General features: G+C 42.3%; 1 pseudogene; it reads left to right on the top strand.

Annotated features, from left to right (window-relative positions):
* The first annotated feature begins 8,953 nt into the window (after window positions 1–8,953).
* On the top strand, window positions 8,954–9,162 carry LOC144594126 (U2 spliceosomal RNA; annotated as a pseudogene).
* Window positions 9,163–9,438: the final 276 nt, after the last annotated feature.

Raw genomic sequence — 9,438 nt, 5'->3', positions numbered from 1 at the left:
GAATGATTTCTGCTCGGCGCGGAATCAGTGGGCCGAAGCAGGGCCGTCTTTACAGCATTATGGGCCCCGGGCAAAGCAGTGTACTGGGGCCCCTACGACAACTACTCACAGGAATAAAAATGTAAATGGTCGATAAAATGGGGCCCCTATGCTCGTGGGGCCCCGGGCAAGTGCCCATCAGGCCCATGCGTTAAGACGGCCCTGGGCTGAAGGGCTTGTTTCCGCACTGTATCACTAAAGTCGAAAGTCTAAAGCTGAAAGCACATTGCTTATCAATCAAGCAGTTAACTTCACAATTGGCAAGCGGAATGATGTCAAGGATTGTAGGGAAGGGAGGAAGGATGAAGGGCTGGATTGGAAGAGGTATGAAAACAGTTTTACAATGGAGGTGTATCAATGTGAACCAAATGCAACATCGAACGCCTACCAGAGGAATGATTGGTGGGAAATGAGAGTTGCTGATGACTGAGATAGAGTAAACAGAGCTTTACATCTGCTCAAATACATGAGAGATGGAAGATATGATTGTAGCTGGGAGAGGACTGAAATAACAATGTTTTTAAGTAATTCAATTCAATGAATCTGTGTCATTTTCCAGTAATTCAATTCAATGATTCAGTGACAATTTTTTATTGTCATGTGTACCTACAGTAGGCACAGTGAAATGCTTTCCTTTGCATACAACCTGGTAAAATCATACAGCAGACCTCACCTAGGCAGTACACAAAGAGTCATAGAGTCATTGAGTGCTAGTGTGGAAACTGGCCCTTCGATCAACTTGCCCACACAGGCCAACGTGTCCCAGCTACATTAGTCCCACCTGCCCGCGTTTGGTCCATATCCCTGCAAACCTGTCCTATCCATGTACCTGCCTAGATGTTTCTTAATCGTTGGGATAGTCCCCGCCTCAACTACCTCCTCTGGCAGCTTGTTCCATACACCCACCACCCTTTGCATGAAAAAGTTACCCGTCAGATTCCTATAAAATCTTTTCCACTTCACCTTGAACCTATGTCCTCTGGTCGTCGATTCACCTACTCGGGGCAATACACTCTGCGCATCTACCCGATCTATTCCTCTCATGGATTTTATTCGCCAGAATCGCCATGTTTCTGGCGCCGACAACGTTACTGAAAGTTAATCGCACGGCTTTATATTCTGCTCGCAGCGGCGAACCAGGTCTACCACCGCACGTGGCCTCAGGCAGCACTCGGGGGACCCTCAGCGGTAATAAAAAGCATACCAAAGCTTTCAGCCATGTTGAAGATGCGGCAGATGAGAAGATGGGTATAGCACTGAACTGTTGAGTCTCTGTCTCATAATTCCTTCACACTCTTTGTTTGCAGGATCGATTGTAATCATGTATTGTCTTTCCGTTGACTGGTTAGCACGCAGCAAAAAGCTGTTCACTGTACCTCGGTGCACGTGACAAAAAAAATGAGACTAACTAACTGCTCTCTCTATTTCACAAGCCCCACACCCTTCCTACGGTCAGAACTAATCACCTGGTACAATGCCTCACAGTTTACATTCTGAAATGTCTTTTAGTAATCTGAAGTTGGTGAATATTGAGAGCCTTTGATGCCTCTGAATAATCAGAACTTCAAAGAACCAGATCGAATTGTCAGCACTGACCCTGCATCCCTTTGGCATCTGTATTATGTTGGGATTTTTCATTTACGGTATCTTTTGATTAATTTCAAATAACTTCCCTACTGTGGGGACTCGATCTCCCACAGTTCTCAGGCTGCTCTGATAATCCCTTTTAGATAAGCATGCTTTCCCACTATGGGTGGTACTAACTCACTGCTTATGGAGCTATCAAAAAAGTTAACTAAGACATCAGATAAGACTGCTGTAATTTATTTTAAAGACCCGTGGCAGTTTTTCCTTCTGCTAGCATCTCCTTCCTAGTGTTGACAAGCAGGTTATCTCTTTCAAGAGGTAAGATTCTCATAGTTAAAACACTCGCAAAGAAGCTAGTCAATGTGTCTCCAATGCTTGCCTTTATACATGAGAGAAACAACTGCAGATGCTGGTTTACACCGAAGATAGACGCAAAAAGCTGGAGTAACTCAACGGGTCAGGCGGCAACTCTGGAGAAAAGGAATAGGTGACGTTTCGGGTCGAGACCCTTCTTCAGACTGAGAATCAGGGGAGAGGTAAATGAGAGATATGGAAGGTAGATAGAACAAATGAATGAGAGATATGCAAAAAGCAATGATGATCAAGGCAAGGTTGTGTAGGAGATGATCAAGGTGGAGCCCACAATGGTCTATTGTTGGCTGTGGGGTAGGTGATAACGAGTTATACAGACAGTGAAACTCAACAAGATGACAGTGAAACTAGTACGATGACCAGGATGGGGGAGGGGTGCAGAGAGAGGGGATGCAAGGGATACTTGAAGTTAGAGAAATCATACCGCTGGGTTGTAAGCTGCCCAATATATGACGTGCTGTTCCTCCACGTTTGCGTGTGGTCTCACTCAGACAGTGGAGGAGGCCCAGGACAGAAAGGTCAGTGTGGGAATGGGCCATCATTTCCTCCCTTGTCTGTTGATTGAGCCACAGACATATGGAGCTTAAAACCTTGGCTGAGTTACCACTTTTAACATTATTTTACTTTATTTCACTTACAATTTTGTATACTTATTCTCTAGAGGATGCTCATTGTTTTACCTCAGTAAAAGGGCAAGAAAGTTGAGTTGGGATCCTGATTGAGGAGGGGAGGGGTTGGTGACGGGGGTGGGGGTGGGGGTGGGGGGGGGGGGAGAAAGCTGGAAGAGAGGTGTTTGTACGTTCTTCCTGTGACCACGTGAGTTTTCACCAGGTGCACCAGTTTCCTCCCGCACTCCAAAGATGTGCAGATTTGTAGGTTAATTGGCTTCTATAAATTTTAAATTGTCCCTTGTGTGTGTAGGATAGTGCTAGTGTATGGGGATCGCTGGTTGGTGAGATCTCGGTGGGCTGAAGGGCCTGTTTCCACGCTGTATCTCGAAACTGAACTAAACTAAACTGAATCGAGCACCCGGAAAAAACCCCACGCAGGTCACAGGGAGAACATACAAACTCCTTAGAGACACCACACATAGTCAGGATTGAACCTGGGTCTCTGGTGCTTTAAGGCAACAACACCACTATGTCGCCCTTGTAACAGAAAGTAGCGTGAACCATTTATGTGCTTCAAATGTGTCCTTCTTTAATCTCACAAGCTTGGCCAAGCAAACAATTCCTTAAACAAGGTTAGCAAGAGATTGTTAAACTGCTGTATTTCATGGTCAGCTGGGCATGATGGGGTCAGGCATACTTTGCTCAATCAATAGAATTCATTTTTGTGTAATGATACACAATGAGGAATACACCATATCACTGCTCATCACTTGCCATAAGCGAGATTGCAAGCAAATAATTCCCATAAAAGTTATTCTAACCTTTTACGTCAGTGAAAGCATTTTTTAAAGTTCGCTGGCTTTGTAATTTTCCAGTTTCCATAACCCTTTGCTTGTCATAGAATCATAGAATCATACAGTGTGGAAATAGGCCCTTCATCACTTTCCCACACTAACCAACATATCCCATTTACATTAATCCCACTTGCATGTGTTTGGCCCATAACCTTCTAAACCTGTCCTATCCATGTACCTGTCTAATTGCTTCTTAAATGTTGTGATAGTCCCTGCCTCAACTACCTCCTCCAGCATCTCGTTCCATACACCTACCACCCTTTGCATAAAAAAGTTACCCCCTCAGATTCCTATAAAATCTTTCTCCCTTCACCTTAAACATGGTTTTTGATTCCCCCACTCTGGGCAAGAGACTCTGTGCGTCCACCCTATCTATTCCTCTCATAATTTTGCACACCTCTATAAGATCATCCCGCATCCTCATGAACTCCAAGGAATAGAGTCCCAGCCTGCTCAACCTCTCACTATTGCTCAGACCCTCGAGTCCTGGCACCATCCTTGTAAATCTTCTCTGTACCCTTTCCCGCTTGACAACATCTTTCCTATAACATGGTGCCCAGAACTGAACACAATACTCTAAATCCGGCCTCCCCAACGTCTTATACAACTGCAACATGACCTCCCAACTTCTCTACTCAATATTCTGACTCATACTTTTGTGTTACTGTGTTTCATTTCTCACCATTCTTGCAGAAGGGGAAAGAATAATTTTCCAACAAAATGATTGTACGTGCTTTATTGACTGTTGGCAAACATCTTGCACATCACCAAAGTTGTGCGGGTTGACTAGGCTAATTTTCCACTGTAAATTGTTTCTAGTGTGCAGGTGAGTGGTAGAACCTTGGTGGGAGAATGGGAAACTGTGTATGAATGGAAATTGTCACCCCAGAAAGATATTAGTGAACCAGAAGAGTTTATTTTATGGTAATCCAATAATTTTGTACTAAGCATTTCTGAGACAATTTTGTTTTCAAAAGAAAAAAATTGGCATTTCATTTAATTATTTGAAATTAAATTCTACCCTAGTGAGGTTTGGGCTCTAGATCAATGAATTCTAGTAGCAATTGCAATTGGTTACACATTATCCCACTGTACCTCCTCTAATAACAAGCTTTAAAGGTTTAAAAAAACATACTTAAATCTTAAGTAAAGAATACACTTAATACTCTAAACAATTTTCCTTCTCAAAATATCTTCAATCTGTCATTCATTTGCATGAGATTTAAATTAGTGTATGCTGGAAAAACTAGATCATAAATCACAGTTATTAAAATATTTTAATCTTGATTTCAACGTCTTTTTACGTTTTTGAGATTTGTTTTTTAAAAATAAATAGTTGCTATTGCAATTCAAATTGATTTTATTGTATTAACTTTTAAATTAAAGAACCATTAATTAGTCTGTGCAGAGAGGCATTTTACAATTGCAAATTCATTTGAAGATTATTAACTATTCAAGGACATTATTGGCCCCATTATCATCAGATAGCATTAGGTGATTAATTACAAACAAGGGAACATAATTGCAAAAAAGCAGTGCAGAATTATTACAATGATCTCAGTGTGTGTTCAAGTTCTTTCTAATGAGAATGTTTTAATTGTCCCTTTTGTTTCTCGTTAATAAAAGATGCAATACCATTAAATCTCTGTAAAATGTTACCAAACAAATACCAGCCACAAAAAGGGAGAAATTTCATGTTTCTATGATAAGACTGGGAATCTGAAACATACAAGATAATTACTTAGTTAGAGACATACACTGAGTTCATTTACCTTGGGAATCAATAGCAAAATGTTGATCATCATATTTCACTGGGTGGCTAATTGCAATATATACCGGTTTAACAAAAAAAAAGAAATGATTTTCACTAAAATATCCTTTAATAAATGCAAGACATTTTCCATTGTCTGTTGAGATATTACATTTTAAAATAATAGTCTTCTCTTAGAAATCTAAAGGTTTTAGTTTAGTTTTTAGTTTTAGAGATATAGCATGGAAACAGGCCCCTTGGCTCACAGTGTGCACACCAACCATTGATCACCTATTCAGTCTGGTTCTATGTTATCTCTTTCACATCCATTTCCTACACACTCAAGGCAATGTACAGAGGGCACTTAACCTACAAAACCACACGTCTTTGGGATTAGTTTAGTTTAGTATATAGATACACCGTGGCAACAGGCCCTTCGGCCCATCTAGTCTGTGCGGACCAACAATCACCCAGGACAGTTTTACAGGAGCCAATTAACCGACAAACATGTATGTCTTTGGAGCGGAGGAGAAAACCGGAGCACCCGGAGAAAACCCATGCGGTCTCGGGGACAACGTACAAACCCCATACAGACAGCACCCGTAGTTAAGATCGAACCGGGGTCTCTGGTGCTGTGAGGCAGCAACTCTATGTCAACATGCAAATTGTAATGGTTGCCGGTCATCAAGTACGAATGGGAGGAGTTTGCTGGTTAATCGAGCGTTCAGTGTTTTATTGTCATAACCTATGTCCCAGGCAGAACAATTACATTCTTACTTGCAAAATATATAAACATAGTACTCTGTAAACGATATAATGATTTTTAAAAAGTTCAATGTATATATATATATATATGTATATAATAGTATATAATGTGTATATGTATATGCATACACTTAAAAACAAGCAAACAAATTATAATAGTGTAAAAAGACAAAACCATTGACCTCAAGTCTATGTAGTTCAGAGTTTATTTGGAGGTTGTAGTGTTTAATAGTCTGATGGCTGTAGGGAAGAAGCTGCTCCTGAACCTGGACGTTACAGTTTTCAGGCTCCTGTACCTTCGTCCCGATGGCAGGAGTGAAATGAGAGTGTGGCCAGGCTGGTATGGGTCTTTGATGATGCTGCAGCTATTCCAGTAAATCCCTTCGATGATGGTGGTATAAACGTACTATAGAGGGCTGCTGTAGTGGGTGTCTAGACCACACCATGGGTCTGACTGGCTGCCTGCATCCCCGTGACTCCTGATGCACTACAACCCAAGCTCACGGCCCAACTGTCTTCACTCACTGCCTGCAAACGATGTCAAGTTCACTCCAGTTCTTTATTCAGAAGGTGGTGAATCTGTGGAATTCATCGCCACAGACGGCTGTGGAGGCCAAGTCAATGGATATTTTTAAGGCGGAGATCAACAGATTCTTGATTAGTACAGGAGTCAGGTGTTATGGGGAGAAGGCAGGAGAATGGGGATGAGGGGAAGAGTTAGATCAGCCATGATTGAATGGCGGAGTAGACTTGATGGGCCAAAATAGCCTAATTCTGCTCCTAGAACTTATGAAGTACTCCTGGGGGATGATTGGGGAAAAAGCTGGAATTACAGTGGGGAGCTGGACTTGGAAGAAATGTGAATTCTTTGAAGGTGGTGAGGCTATATGATTATAGTCTGAAGAAGGGTCTTGACCCGAAACGTCACCCATTCCTTCTCTCCCGAGATGCTGCCTGACCTGCTGAGTTACTCCAGCATTTTGTGAATAAATATCTTCGATTTGTACCAGCATCTGCAGTTATTTTTTTAATACTATATGATTATGGATGCTTCCACTAGTGGGAGAGTCAAGGACCAGAGGGCACAGCCTCAGAATAAAAGGATGTAGCTTTCGAAAGGAGATGAGGAGGAGTTTCAAATCAGGCCTGCCTGGCAGGGGACATACAGTATGTCTGTACATAATGCATCATTTCATTCTTCCTTATAATTGATGGGGACTATCATTAAAACTTACTGAATAGTGAAAGGCCTGAATAGTGTGGATGTACAGAGCAGAGGATGTTTCCACTAGTGGGAGAGTCTCAGAATTAAAGGATGTTTTTTTAGGAAGATAAACAAGAATTTCTTCAGTCAGAGGGTGGTGAATTGTGGAATTCATTGCCACAGACGGCTGTGGAAACCTAGTCATTGGGTATTTTTTAAGTGGAGATAGACAGATTCTTGATTAGTGCAGGTGTCAGGGTAATGGGGAGAAGGCAGGAGAATGGGGTTAAGAGGGAAAGATAGATCAACCATGATTGAATGGCAGAGTAGACTCGATAGGCCGAAAGGCCTAATTCTGTTCCTATGACTCCTATGAATTTATGAACTATGGAGGAGAACCAAAGTAAGCAAAACAACTCTGTGACATTGGCAGAATGGAGACAAATGAAGGTTAGTGGGTCAGTGAGATTGGATGTCCTACTCCTTCGAAATTCCACAAGGGGAAACACATTTACATTGTGTAATGTGAAGGAGGTTACGACCCGAAACGTCACCTATTCCTTTTCTCCAGAGATGCTACCCGACCCGCTGAGTTACTCTAGCATTCGATGTCTTTCTTCATTGTATTCCCAATAGAAAAAGAAAATGAGTTATGTGTGGCTTTGTTTAGTTACCATTGTCATATATCCTTTCATCTTCCTGAACCAATTGGTCTGTGCTTTCTGGCAACCATTCGCAGTCATCCTGCTGAGGGCTTTTAAATTGGTTGGCTTAACTATATTCAAAAGCTGTTTCTTTTTCTTTTAATCATGACTGTTGCAGCAATTTCACTTTGCATCGATGTAATCAGAGTAATAGTTGGTACTGTTAGAAATGATAATTTAACAATAGCATTAAATCAACCCTCTGGAGTGCTGGAAGAGAGCGTTGCAGATTCCATAAAACAAATGCATTTCATTTAATGCCGAACACTTGCGCTCGGTCCGCCAAGGCCTGCTGGATTTCCCAGTTGCTAACCATTTTAACTCCCCTTCCCATTCCCACACTGATCTTTCTGTCCTGGGCCTCCTCCATTGTTAGAGTGAGGCCACACGCAAACTGGAGGAACAGCACCTCATATTCCAATGGGGCACCTCATATTCCAATGAACATTGAATTCTCCAATTTTAGGTAACTACAAAACCTTTCCCCTCTCCCTCCGTCCTCCCTAACCCAACCCCCATTCCCTTTCCCACCTCCCTCCCTCTCCTGTGCCCCACCTGGACTCATGCCTATTTCTCGCCCTCCATCTCCATTCCTCCATCTAGCTTCACAATTCACAATGCTTCAATCCATTCATCTCACACCTTCTGTCTCTTCATCCCCAGCCGTCGTTCAGCCATCTGCATTATCAACTCCCCAAACCTCCCCTCACCTGCATTACCTGCCAGATTATATCCTGCCCCTCCTCTCTTCCAGCTTTCATCCTCCTCTCCTCTCTACAATCAGTCTGAAGAAGGGTCCCGTCACAAAACGTCACCTATCCATGTTCTCCAGAGATGATGTCTGACCCACAGTTACTCCAACACTTTATGTCTTTTTTGCATAAACCAGCATCTGCAGTCCCTTGTATATCATCTCTCTCTTTGCATTTTATTGTTATTTTTTGATCTTCTCTTTCTTACAATTTTGTGTTATGTGTAAGACCCACAGAATGCACCGTTGTTGTAGGGTGCAATGCGCAGTAATATTTGGGATTCCATAAAAGCAAGGATCTAAATGTTGCTGTCTAATTTCATCCTGCCTCTTCATAAACTGTGTAAACCACTGTTTGGCTAAGATCAGGTGTAACATCAGGTTCTTATCAGTTTAATAGCTGGTAGATCCCTTATCTAGGGACCATACATTCAATTGATTTTTGGAACAGGTAGATGGAATAAGGGCTTGCTCCATCTTGGGGTGGCACAGTGGCATGGCAGTAGAGCCTCTGCCTCATAGTGCCAGAGACCAGGGTTCGATCCTGACTATGGGTGCTGTCTGCACAGAGTTTGTATGTTCTCCCTGTGACCACATGGGTTTTCTCCGGGTACTCTGGTTTCCTCCACACTCCAAAGACGTCCAGGTTTGTAGGCTAATTGGCTTCTGTAAATTGTCCCTAGTGTGTAGGATAGAACTAGTGTACAAGTGATCGCTGGTCGGCATGGATTCGGTGGGCAGAAGGGCCTGTTTCCACACTGTATCACTAAACTAAACTAAACTAAACTAAACTAAACTAAA

This window comes from Rhinoraja longicauda, chromosome 5 (genome assembly GCF_053455715.1).
Source record: "Rhinoraja longicauda isolate Sanriku21f chromosome 5, sRhiLon1.1, whole genome shotgun sequence".
Taxonomy (NCBI): domain Eukaryota; kingdom Metazoa; phylum Chordata; class Chondrichthyes; order Rajiformes; family Arhynchobatidae; genus Rhinoraja; species Rhinoraja longicauda.
This window is presented reverse-complemented; position numbering and strand designations above follow the sequence as displayed.